The following is a 13863-nucleotide window of genomic DNA, read 5'->3' as shown; positions in this document are numbered from 1 at the left end:
TTGAACAAGTAATCTTGTAAATGTCACATCCGAGTTGATAATAAACATACATATGACCATCTACTGGAGGCATCGATCAATACCATAAAATATCTAAATGGTCAACATGGTGGATGAATTAGTCCACAAATATCACCATGATTACGTTAAAGAAACATAGGTTGTAACATCCCAAAAATTCGAACGTCCACGTGAACCACATGCATGCAAAATTATCAAATTTCTTATGTGTTTTAAATAAATTATTTTAATTGCATTTTTTAAATGTGGTAGCCATTTTTACATGTTTAAAATATAATTTATACATGAATGCATAAAACTGTATTTTTAAAAGATTATTTGAGATGCGATTGAGGAACGAAGACCGAATGCTGAAAAAGGGAAAACATTTTTATTAAATAATTGTTTTTAATTATTTAAAATATGTTTGTGCTATATGATATTTTTTAAAATGATGTGTTTTTATACGTCGAGTCCTATTTTTAATGGTATTCGATTTTTGAAAAAAATATAAACTTTTTAAGAACTCGACTAATATTTTCATGAATTTTCCTTAACAAAATATTTTAAATATTTAGTAATATGCTTCATTGTCCTAATATACCATGGTTAATGGGCCTAGGCTTGCACTTGAGTGTTTAATCAAAATAAAAAGCCAAAAACCTACAAAAAACACACATAACTCACGCCCCACCTCTTGAAACAATACAATGACTCTTCCTCTACAAGCCAAGCACACACATACACGTATTTTAGAAGGGAAAGCCATGGTTTTTGAAGGAAATTCAGCATAGGGTCGCTTCCACGTCGACGTCCTCGCATCGCAAGCCGTTTTTCGTGCGTAATATATACAAAGGCACGCCTTAACTTTCTTTTAAACATCTTTCACAACATATTATGTTTGTTTGATTAGACTTTGCATGAAAAATATGTGGCACAAGTTTTATTTTCGTTTTTATGGGCATACATGCATATAACTCATGTTTTATGATTCAAAAACTCATGTTAAGGATACCTAAAGGGGCTGACATGGTAGGTACACCAAAAGGGATGAATTTTAGATGGTTAGGAGCCACTTAGGAGTCAGCACAAGGGCTGGACGTGAGGGCTTCATGGCTGAATAAAAATAGACTCCTTGGGCGCTTGGACTCTTCGGCTAGGGTTTCCTAGGGCATGTGGCTGCTATTTGCTTATAAGAGCACGTCCAGGGGTCTTAGGAGGGTCGAGACAGGGTCTTAGATAGGTTGCACGATGAGAGAGTCGAGGGCAAGGGTGATCGTGCGTCTATAGGGCCGCACATACAAGGGAGGTTGCGGTTGTCGAGGGGCTGCGACGTCTAGGCGGGTCAGCGTCTATCTAGAAGCTTACCTAGGGTTTGGTTATGGTCCTAAGAGGGTGGCCAAGGGTCTGGTCGTGTGGCTAAGGGGCTGGGGTCGAAGCTAGCCTAGGTTCGCACTAGAACTAGGACTCTTGTGCTAAAAAATACAGCATCTCCCTAGGCATGATCTAAGGAATTTTTGGGCTTGAATTGGGTTGAAAATGGTTTATTTAGGTGTTATTAAGCTTTGGTTCAAGTTTGGTAAAGTTTAGTTAAGTTTCGAGTCAATAAGAGTCAAAACCGGGATGCACTTCTAATTTTAAAAACGAATCGTGAAAATTATCGAAAACCTAAATTTTAAGCCTAAGGAATATTTAAGGAAGTGTTTTAAGGTAAAAGTTAGGTTTGGAATGATTTGGGACGTCGCTTCGAGGTCTATGTATAAATAGGGAAATTTATGCTTCTAGGGGTAAACCAGTCATTTTACGCTTGAAAAATGTTAGACGTCTTGACAGTGTCTTGAATGTTGTAATTAATGTTAGTATGTTTATTTTAAATGTTTATAAAATTTTATGATGAAACGTTAACGCTAAAAGACGTGTTGCATGATTGATTTAAAAGAAAAATGATTTATATATGCACGAATTTTATAAGTGATGAGATATAAAACATTGGAGGAGGTAAAGTAATTTTGACTAATACGATGATATGATGATATGATTGGAGATATCGTGAGGGAAAAGGCCCCAGAAGGAACCTGTTTACGGGAGAAGGTCCCAGAGAGAGCCCGACGATCGTATTTCCATCGACATAATATGATGATATGTAAGGCCAAGGCTCCGTTGACGGGTGAAAGTGTCGTTGATGTCCCCACCGCCCAGTACCATGGTTACACATAGATGGATCCAGCGACCATCAGCTGATACAAAAGTCACAATTAACGATTTAAATTCAATAAAAGGGAAAACACATATGTATATGATGAAAAGGAAAATTTTTATGATGAAAAGAAAAAAGTTTATGTTTATGCATGTTCATGAAAAGCTATTTTAAGTAAAAAGTATTTTTACTGTTACATGTGATTGTATATATATTACTTGTTATCTTGACTAAGGTATGCTGGATTAATAGACTCACTAGGTGTGATCGATGCATGTGAGCATGATGTTGATGTTGATGTTAATGGAGGACTTGATGGCTGAACTAGCTGGACTGAAGGTGCACACAACCCGAGGATCGGCGCTAGTTTTTCGCAAATAAAATAAGTTTATGATTTATGATTACGTAAACATTTTATAACTTTTATGATGTTTTTGAGAGGTTTTTGAAACGATGTTAGAGTTAGGCTTATTTTTGAAAGTGTTAAAGTTAGGTTTGGTTGATGATTTATGATTTTATGTTTCGAATTATTTTCTTTGTGGATTTTCAAATAATAGTTGGTTGATTTAATTTTAAATAAAAACGAGTAGTGGACGTTTCAAAGGTGATTTAGTTTGGATTTTAGCTGGTTATGTTTTTATAATAAGTTTTCCAAGAAAACATGCTTTGCATTGAAATTTTTTATTTTGAAATATCTTCTGGTTTTTCAGTGGATGACCATATGTATTTTCTATAATTTTTCGCATCATTGTTGAACCAGGATATCCTAATCGATCATGCCAATTGATTAATATTGAAGAATTGTCAACTACAATGTTTGATTTAATTGGACTTATATGTATAATGCAATCCGATAGGGAGCATTGGTAGTTTTCAACTACATTATTTCCTGATTTATATATGATAAGACACGTATATTTCTCATATCCTTCATTCATTGTCTGAGTATCATACCCATGTGAATATATGTCATTAAAACTCAACAAATTTCTTTTCGCTTGTGGTGAATACAAAGCATCATTTATCAGAAATTCTGTACCATTAGGTAACAAAAAATGTGCTTGACCACAACCTTTAATCAAGTCTACATGACCTGACATTGTATTCACCATTGTTTTTATTGGTTTTAGTTCCAAGAAATATCTTTTATCTCGGATAATAGTGTGCGTTGTACCACTATCAGGTATGCAAACTTCTATGAGATTATTTCCTTGTTTAGCTTTGTTCAAAAAAAATATGCAATGAAAAAATTACTGACATATATATATAATCTATTGAAAAATATAAAGTATATAATACTTATGCAATAAAATATTAGCATATGAGCACATGAAAAATAAAATATTTTACATTTCAATTCCTCCAATATATTAATCATTCTCAGAAAAATCATTCAGAAAATCTGCAACATCAAAATGAGTTGAATCACTCAAACGACCACTGTGTTAAGTGAAGTTGGTCTATTTTCTTTTCTCTTTATTGATTCTTTATAGAGCTTATAAAGGTGTTCGGGGACTCGACAAATATGAAACCAATGTCCTGGAGTGCCGCATCTGAAACAAAAACTTTCGAATCGTTTTGAGTGATTTTCATCAACACTCATGTTCTCATGATGCCTTTTCAGTGTGTGTTTCGTGACGCGATTTTGAGATGATATATAATAGTAACTATCTCGATTGTTTTCAAAACCACGACTACGACCACGACCACGACCACGACCAACTCGATTTCGACCTCGACCAAAACATTGTCTTTGAATTTGATTTTGGTTTTCAGGTTTATATTCATGTTTACTTACAATATTTACTTCTAGAAATGTTGTTGATTCAGTGGGTCGGGACTGATGATTTCTCATTTCATTGTTCTTTTCCACCACAAAAATACATGTGATAAGTTCAAAATGTATCGCAAATCCACACACTCTATATTGTTGTTGTAGAGTTAAATTTGATTTGTGAAAAGTGAAAAATGTTTTTTCAAGCATTTCCGATTTCGTAATCTCATGTCCACAAAATTTTAATTGCGAGATTATTCGATACATCGCCGAGTTGTAATCACTGGCTTTTTTAAAATCTTGGAATCTTAACGCATTCCATTAATCACGGGCGGTCAAAAGTATAACTTCCCTTATATGTTCAAATCTTTCTTTAAAATTTTCCATAAAGCCATGAGATCTTTTTCAATGAAATATTCGTATTTTAATCATTCATCAAGATTTCGACGCAAAAATATTATACCTTTTGTTTTTTCTTGTGATGATGAGATATAATTTTATTTAATGGTCTCACATAGACCCAATGACTCAAGATGCATTTCTACATCAAGAGTCCATGGCATATCATTTTTTCCCGTAATGTCGAGCGCAACAAATTCGAGCTTTTTCCAAATTTGACATGATGATACTAGAAAAATAACAATGCATTTTATTAGTTATGTTCTAAATCTATTAATATGACAATAAAAAATGACGGATAAATTATAAGTACAATCATTATTAAAAATAAAGAAAAAACACGAGGCGTATATTCTCCGATAAATACAAGATTAGTGAATATAATAACCAAAATAATTATACAAAATAATCTTGAAAGAGCCATCTTCTTCTTCTTCGAAAATTTAGATGAAGAAAATTTTTAGAGAAGAAAAGTAAGTTTGGAGTGATTGAATGTATTTGTAAAGTCATATTTATATATTAAAAACTAGCCGTTTATGACCGTTACAAAATCTTAAAAAATTAAATGTATGTATATGTAAATTTTATGGTAATAATATGATGTGTATAATGCTAATCATGTTTAAATAATTATATATATCACATCACAATATTATAATCAGTTGTCAGTGATTCTTTTTATTTAATATTTTGACATTATACAAATATATATAATTATTATATAACAAAATAAAAATATATAAACAGTGAAATAATCACATCACGTTATTATAATCAGGTGTAACAGACTCCTTTTATATAATAACATGGTATTATTCAAATATATATATATAATAAATATATATAAAGTGAGTCTCATGTGAGACCGTCTCACGGATCTTAATTTGTGAGACGGGCCAACTCTACTAATATTCACAATAAAAAGTAATACTCTTAGCATAAAAAATAATATTTTTTTATGGATGATCCAAATAAGATATCTGTCTCACAAATACGAGCCGTGAGACCGTCTCACACAAGTTTCTGCCATATATATAAGCTGTGTAATAATATAATCATACCACGTTATTATAATGAGGTGTCATATGCTCTTTTTATATAATAACATGATATTATATATATACACAATAAAAATAAATAAACAGTAAAATAAATATTTTTAATTTTGAATATTTTTATCTTTTTCTTGTGTTTTGAAGCTTGGAAAAATATGAATAACCGAAGCTTTGAGTTTCATGCTGATAACATGTTAAAAGTAAAAATTTACGATAAAAAGTAAAAATCTCAAACTCACAAAATATATTAAACTACACACTTTATAAAATTTTGTCTACTTAATTGTGTTTTACTTCACAAATTGAGAGATCTATTTATAGAATTGCTTTGAAAATAATCAAAAAATAAATACATCATTACATACATTATAAAACACTAATTTTTAATATTTATAACTCTTATTTCCAACACTCAATATTTTATTTTCAACATAATGTAATATGTGGACCAAGTAAAGAGAAATTGTTTAGGCACCAAACCTATATAGTGGAATGTAATTGGACGTGTCATTTGTTGCATCACAGCATTCAACAAATTGTTTATTCCAAATTTTATGTGTTGTCTGTCCATTGATTAGTTGGTGGAACTTTTTCTCTCCTTTTTGTATTTTAAAACTAACTAATTAATTGAGTTTATAAATAAAAATTTATATCTATATATCTTTTTTTAAAAAAACACGTGAGTAAACGTTTGATTTCAAATTTGTGAAGGTTTTTTTTTTTTCTTTCAAAACTCATTTAAGAATGTGGTCAATATTGTCTATATATGTAATAAAAAATAATATTTTTCTTTATGTGATTTAAATAGAAGATTTTTTACGAAAATTGACTCGTTTACATTAATAAAAGGAACCTGGGATTGGGCCAAATTTGGCAGCTTTAAACCCACAGATTTGGAAAGATTATAGTAATGAAAAAGGCTCAATAATTACTATTATATATACCATTAATGTTAGACAAGCTGAGGGGCATTCCACTAATTCGAAAGCTGATTGGATTACGTTTTGTAGCACTAATTCCAATTGGAGAGGAAGAAAGTTAATGCTTTACTTATCGGGTTGTTAATTTAGTTTGGTGCTTTATCTTTCGTGGAAATCATAAAGTGTGATGGTTTAATATAGTTATTGGAATTATCTTGTATTACCAATTAATTTTTTTTTTGTTTGTGAGAGAGAACTTGCATCAGCTATTTTTGGGGTGGGCAATAGGTAAATCTACGAGTTTTTTAACACTGTAGCATGCAAACTATATAAATCGAGTAAACCTCATTCTTTTATAACAGACTCAAATAAGAAAATGTTGATTAAAAAAAAAAAAAAATCAAACTCATTATCATTTATCACATGTTCATCTACACCACCAACATGAATAATTCATCTTGTGTTTTGCAATTTATTTAAATGACTGATAAATAAATACATTTCCAACTATAGAGAGAAACAACTTTTGTAATATCATATGCATATAATTCGGAAAAAAATTATTTTGTTTACTGCTCTCGATCAAAATCTGGATGCATCCATCATGCATGTAACAAATTAAAATTTCCATTAAAATACTCGATCGAGACATTTTTTTTTTTTGTATTTAAGATAATATTACTCAGCTATGATGCTTGCGGTTATCGGCAATTGATATCCTTAGATATAATATCCACTACATTGATATGGTAATTCATTCATAAGGACACAACTTACGAAGTTACACTTGGCACCAAATTCACAGCATGCCACCCTCAAATTACCTTCACTTCGACTCAGCCATCTTCAACCAAGAAACAACAGCAATGTATTTCTTCGTTCGATGTTCAGCATCTTGAGTTAATCAGAAGTGGCAAATTCTCAACTATCATTCAGTACTATGACTCTATGAGTTGCGACTGGTTTTCTCTTCAATGCCTGATTGTGCAAATTGTAGAGCCTCTTCAACTTTTACTCCTTTCTGAGCCAGTAAAACCATTGAATGATACAGAAAGTCTGCCATCTCAGAAGCTGTCCTTGATGGATTCTCGTTTTCCACCAGTGTCCGACATAACTCATCTGCCTCCTCTCTGTAACAAAAGCATTGAACCAGTCTTTAACGAAATCTTTTAACCAGCTTACAGACCACTCACTTCATTCAGGAAACTTGTATACCACTCTCTTGTAAATGCAACAAGTACAAGTAGACAATACAGCTGTAATTAGAACTTGAAATTTTTTGTAAATAAACATCTGCAAAATTTAGAAAATCCCACCTGATTTTTTAGAATAGTAACTTGTTATCAAGGAGTAAGCGCTTAGTCCAGGATGGTTTGCTCTCAAAACTTGAAGTTTCGTTTGCATATAATTGATTCTAAAGAGTACGAAGTCGTTAATGAGAGTTTATTACAATCAACCTGCCAAAAGAGAAACATATGATAATGTACTATCGAAATCCTCACAGTTATCCAAAAAGATAAAAAAAACTAAACTAATTCTAGTTTGAATAAATAAGAAACTCATCATGAAGCTCGACTGTTACCCGTGGATCATTTAGGACTTCATCAACCAATGTATAATAGAAAGTCTCGGATCCAGTGTGGCAAAGTTGGCCCATCAGGTTTGCCAAGAAAAATGATCTGGTAAATGAATCAAACTCTCATTCAGACAATAACAGGCACACTCCTAATCACCTACAAAGATTCAATTACCTGGAAAACAAGGCGAACTTACAGAATCACGATCACAGTCAAGAAAGATATCACAGACGTTGATGAAATTCATTGAGGTTTCTCCCTTTGTCCACAAAGTTTATCTTGACCTGCTATAAAAGCCTTTCTGGAGGAAATGGTTGCTAAAAGTGCCTCCCTGTCAGCAAACCCTTGCATTAATACAGCTCCGGTATCAACATTTTGAGCTATTGCCACCATCAAACCTGTCATCCCATTTGATTCCATCCAGCAACGGACTAACCTATACAGGACTAGTTATAACAAAATGAAACAAACAACAATAAATAAGCCTTAGATATTGCGTTATACTATTAATCTTTACAAGACTTGGCAAAATACCATACTGGAACAATTGAACAATACCTGTCCCACAGGCATATTAGATCTTCTTACTAGTGATGGAAGTGATTGTAAGATTATTAACCAGAAAATTGATGATCATGTGGAAATTGTTAACAACTGCTAAAACTCGGAATAAGTCAAGTGATCACTAGCTTTAAGATAATTAAAACTACTTCTGGTTCGTGTCCAAAGTCCAAACCGCATATAATGCTTGTAAAATGACTATCTATTTAATCAAAGTAAGCAAGCTCTGAAGATATGCTCAATTGTTCATCTTTATTAAGTTAAATTCAAGCACAAAAACTACCTCAAGTCAAGATCAAGCTAAAAAATCACAAGCATAAGCTCAATGTAAATTCACAGATAACAATCTAATCCAAATGTCGTCATCACTTCACCTTGGCTTCTCCGTGAAAGGCTGGATCCTAAGTTTTAAGGCAAGCATACATCCAGGGGCCAGGCTTTGTGTTCCCATAGGAGAAACAGAAAGATGACATTTCATAGGAATTCTCGGAAGTTGAAAACAATTAGTGTATGGAAGTGCCATTTATTTTGAAAAGCCCTGAAATAAAGAACAATAAAAATTTGTTGTGAATGAGATGCATAAAAAGATGAATGAGTTTAGAAATCGAGCAAAAAAGGCCTGCCATTGATTCAATATTAATTTCCCAAAAAATTCGTTTTTTCCAAATTTCAAATAAGATAAATAAAACAAAAAAAAAAAGAAATTGAAAACTCGGATCGCAGAAAAGGTGTCATTGGGATCTAAGCTCTCTAAAACAAGAAATATCTGGAACAAAAACCTTACCTTTACACTGAAAAAGAAGATAATTTGCCTTCCTCACTTCTTTTCTTTTAAAATTTCTTTTTTTTCTTTCAACAATCCTACAGAAGATTAGGCACCATACAGGGTTTAGCTATGTCCTAACCAACGAATATGGAACTTACCATAATAGTGTGGATGGGCCCAACCGTGTTTCACTTGAATTAAAATAGGAACTATGTTCACTTTCAACTTCATGAAGCACATTATTGTCAGTCTTCGACTCGACATACGAGACGATGGAAGTCACAGCCTCACCACTTTTAAGCACCCATCGTCTCGTATGTCGAGTCAAGATCGAGTCGAACACTGAGAGTAACGCCGAGAAGAAGTTAGACCAACTGTTGAAGCTGAAAAAAGAAGAGATGGCATCTAATGAACAATTCGAGCAGGAAATGATCAATATCAAACGTCAGGAGATAAAAGGAACACAATTATTTCAACAGAAAGTGATGGAAATGATGCAAAATGGAGACAGGACAGACAAAGGAGATGGAAGCTGACAAAAAAGGAGATAGGTGATAGAATTGTACAACTTTTTTTTCCAATAATGTTGAACTCCCTAATAATTTCAGATCTGCACATTCGATCTGATTTCAGATCTGTTTTGATGTATGAAATCATGTGTGTGATAAGTGTTTTGAGTGATATATGAACCACTCTGTTGTTGATAATCATGTGTGTGTGATTAGTGTTAACTGTTTTTTTATTAATGGATTTTATTATTTGATTGATATAGTTAACCATTTCATTATTGATTGTTATTAAATATAAGAAGTTAATTTTTAGTTAGATCCTTGAGGAGTTGGCTAAATTAGTTAGTCAGTTTTCTTTAATTTTTGCTTTTCAAGGCACTTCTTTATGTGATTCATCATCTTTGTTCGTAACAATTGATAATCCGTGTTAACCAATGTGATGTCCATTTTTTCACAGTTATTCAAGAATAAGCAAAGGTCTCTCAACAGAGTTATTCTCAATCCTCTTATAGGAGTTGCTTTAGCAGGTTCTGTTCAGCGTTCTCCTTTAGGATAGGGTCATCATTGATCTTCTTTCAACGTTCATGCAAAGCTTTCGATCTTGAACTCTACAGAGAGGGGGCGTAATGGAACGCTAACTCAATCTCCATCTTTAAAAGTTGTTCTGTTCACATACTCATTTTCACACAACGGAAATTGAAAGATGTTTTATTCACATACTCGTTTACACAAAGGAAAAAAGATTGGCAGGAAAAACTACCCTGTCTGGAAAATTACATTTGTTGCCTATGTTATCGATAATTAAATGAGTTTAATTGATCGACATGGGCATGTGGGCAGTACTCACAAAATAACAAATGAGTTCGACTCTAAATTAAGAAAAAGTTGGTATCCCATGTCTAGTATACATCTAAAATATTAAGGGTCACAATACAATTTCCACTTTTGGAAAGCTTCAATTTTTTAGGGGTCTCGAAAATAGAATTGATTATATGGACAACGTAATAATGAGCACATTGCACTAGTCATGAAATATTTTCGATTTACTTTTCTGGACTATGATTGGTATGAAATATTTTATTGGAGTATATCCAGTTACCTATTTAGGAAATAATTCTAAATCAAGTTAAAAGCATAAACTGCTTATACTCATAAAACCTTAATTAAATCAACTAAAACTCAAAATTAAAATCAATTTTTTTTATTCTTTCTCCATTATCCTGCACGCCACTTTTTGGAAAGGAGGAATATTTTCTAATAAAATTTTGGCAATCGATCCATCCACCTCGCTCTTCATGCTTTACACATACTATACATCTGTTTGACTTTGTTTATTTTAGATGATATCAAATATCTAGTTTGTATATCTCAAATATTTTCTGATGACATCTGTTTGCGGTAGATTATTTCGGTCGATGAACTTGATTTTGGTAGATCGTGTGTAGCAGCAAAGCTTACAGTTACGGTCACATTAGGACAAGTCCTTTGTACCATCCTCGATAGACATTACAAGTTATACTTCTACTCATACATGTTTCTACGTACGGTCAATTTCTATTAATTAAAAAAAAATTAATGTAACGAAAAATTTAATTTGTGCTAAGTTTTTGGTTTTGGTTCTTGGGGAACACCAACAATAGTAAGATAAGGAGAAGAGGAAGAAATATATCATCATCATGGCGCATTCCCGTTAGTTGCAGGTTGGCTACATGGATATTAGTTTTCCAAACTAAGCGACTTTCTAGCGTGTCATCTATTAAACCAAGATCAAAGACATCCTCCTTAACCACCTTTAACCAAGTTTTCAAAGGCTAACCCTCCTTCTACACATTTCATTAACCTGCCAATAAAAGATATGTTAGATTAGGGTCGTTTTTTGTCTCCTCTTCACATGATCAAACCATGTTAGATGTTATAATCCTAATCTTATTCTCTACGGAGCTGTACCCAAATAGCTCATAATCATTTCATTCATAATTTTATCCTCGTGCGTTTTGCCACACATCCATCTTAACATACGCATTATTGCTACCGTCATCTTATGCATATGTAGTTCTCTAGCGGCTCAACAATCCGAGCCATAAAACACAGCTTTCCTTTCAATCTCACATGCATCCTTCTAACGCACAAGGCTACTAATGTCATCCTCAATTTCATCTACCCACAAGGCTAACCCTCCTTCTACACATTTCATTAACCTGCTAATGTAAGATATGTAAGATTGGGGTCGTTTTTTATCTCATCTTCACACGATCAAACCATGTTAGACGTTATAACCCTAATCTTTACCTCCATGGAGCTATACCCAAACAGCTCATAATCAATTCATTCATAATTTTATCCTCCCGCGTTTTGCCACACATCCATATTAACATACGCATTATTGCTACTGTCATCTTATGCATATGTAGTTCTCTAGCGGCTCAACACGCCGAGCCATAAAACATAGCTTTTCTTTAAATTTCGCAAGCATCCTTCTAACGCACAAGACTCCTAATGTCATCCTCCATTTCATCTGCCCGACTTTAATCATAGGGTCTATATCATCTCGAATGTCCGATCTTTTGGATAATAGAAATAGCAAAAAGCTTAACACTTTGGGACTTCTCGACCGTCAATCTCAATTGAGCTACTCATTTGTATAGATTCAAAACCAAAGTTACAAACTAAATATTCCGTTTTTTCGCGGCTAATTCTAAAACATTTACCCTCAAATGTTTAATGTCATCTATCTAATTTTTATTTACACATTCCTTAGTTTCTTCTATAAAGACAATATCATCTGCAAATAACACACATGAAGGTACCTAATTCTGAATATGTCACGTCAGCTCATGCATAACCAAAGCAAAGAGGTAAGGGCTTAAAGTCGATCCTTAATGAGTATGTAGTCTGGACTCTTTCCTGCCTGTTCAAATGCTTGACTGATGCATAAAAGATGCATATCAACATAATTTACCAGCAAGGAACAAAAATTTATAAATCAAAACCAGCTAGGTACGACTACGAAAGAATGTCTGATGCCCGTAATAATGAATTAACGTTGCACAAATTAATATTGCCAGAAAGGACAACGAAGGGCGACAAAAAACAACAATCGAGTTTGTGCAAATATTGCTCCATATGATAAACAAAAAATTTGTATATTCATTTTCTGTTGGATGATAACTATTACTTCATAGGCTAAATTGCATCGAATTTTAGCAAGTGAAAAAGTACAAACTACAAAATATTTCCAAGCATTTACTTGGTGTTTTCCTTCAGAACCAAACTTTTTCATAGTTGTTTCTTCCCCAAATTCCAAAGTTCAAAACATTGTAAGATGCAAAAGCAGAAAATAGATTAAAGCAACTGCAAAAGAAATCGAACAATCAAAATATATCTCCATTTACAGCTCAATAGATATCCAAGATCACTTCAACACGCAATTTCAAATCAAATTTACATCCACAATAACAGATAGGACTCAAAAGATCCTCAAACAAACTTGTAGTTTCTAACATTATGTCAATTTGGCAAGCATATTTTGTACCGATTAGAATCAGGGATCGCCAAGCCAATCCAAGTTTAGAAGCGGCTTTACGGAGACTGAAGGCCTCGTCTACGGGGTAATTCTTACGAGAGTCGAGGACTCCGATCAGTCTCCCTTCTCCAAAGCCTCATCTGCGCCGAATAGCAGCCATTGGAGCCGAGCCGCTTTAGCTTTTCATCTACTTCTTTTCTTCAACGATCAGGACACATTTGAGCCTGCGAGTATTTGGGTTTCTGCTCAAATTGGGTGGGCCTCAAATAAAGCAAAGGCCCAATTTCCATTTTGAATTTCTTCTTTAATTTACTTGAAATTTCTTTATAGGGAGTGTGCAGCTTTTCTGAAAAATGATTTTTCAATTTTCATTTTGGAAATTTTTAAAAGAAAAAGTTTTAGAGATCAACAAAGTGTTTGCTGCTGTCTGATTGAATATTTTTATTTCAAGCATCAATCATGAAATTTTATTATATAAATCTATTTTGAAATCAACTTCCAACAAAAATTTTGTTAGTCATAGGTGACTGACGCACTAACTAAATATATTTCATACGATTAATTATCGTGATATTTATTGGA

General features: G+C 33.0%; 1 pseudogene; it reads right to left on the bottom strand.

Moving 5' to 3' along the window:
* Nucleotides 1-7046: 7046 nt before the first annotated feature.
* Nucleotides 7047-13577, bottom strand: LOC140825137 (histidine biosynthesis bifunctional protein hisIE, chloroplastic-like; annotated as a pseudogene).
* Between the last annotated feature and the right edge of the window lie 286 nt (nt 13578-13863).

This window comes from Primulina eburnea, chromosome 1 (assembly GCF_022965805.1).
Source record: "Primulina eburnea isolate SZY01 chromosome 1, ASM2296580v1, whole genome shotgun sequence".
NCBI classification, from domain to species: Eukaryota; Viridiplantae; Streptophyta; class Magnoliopsida; order Lamiales; family Gesneriaceae; genus Primulina; species Primulina eburnea.
This window is presented reverse-complemented; position numbering and strand designations above follow the sequence as displayed.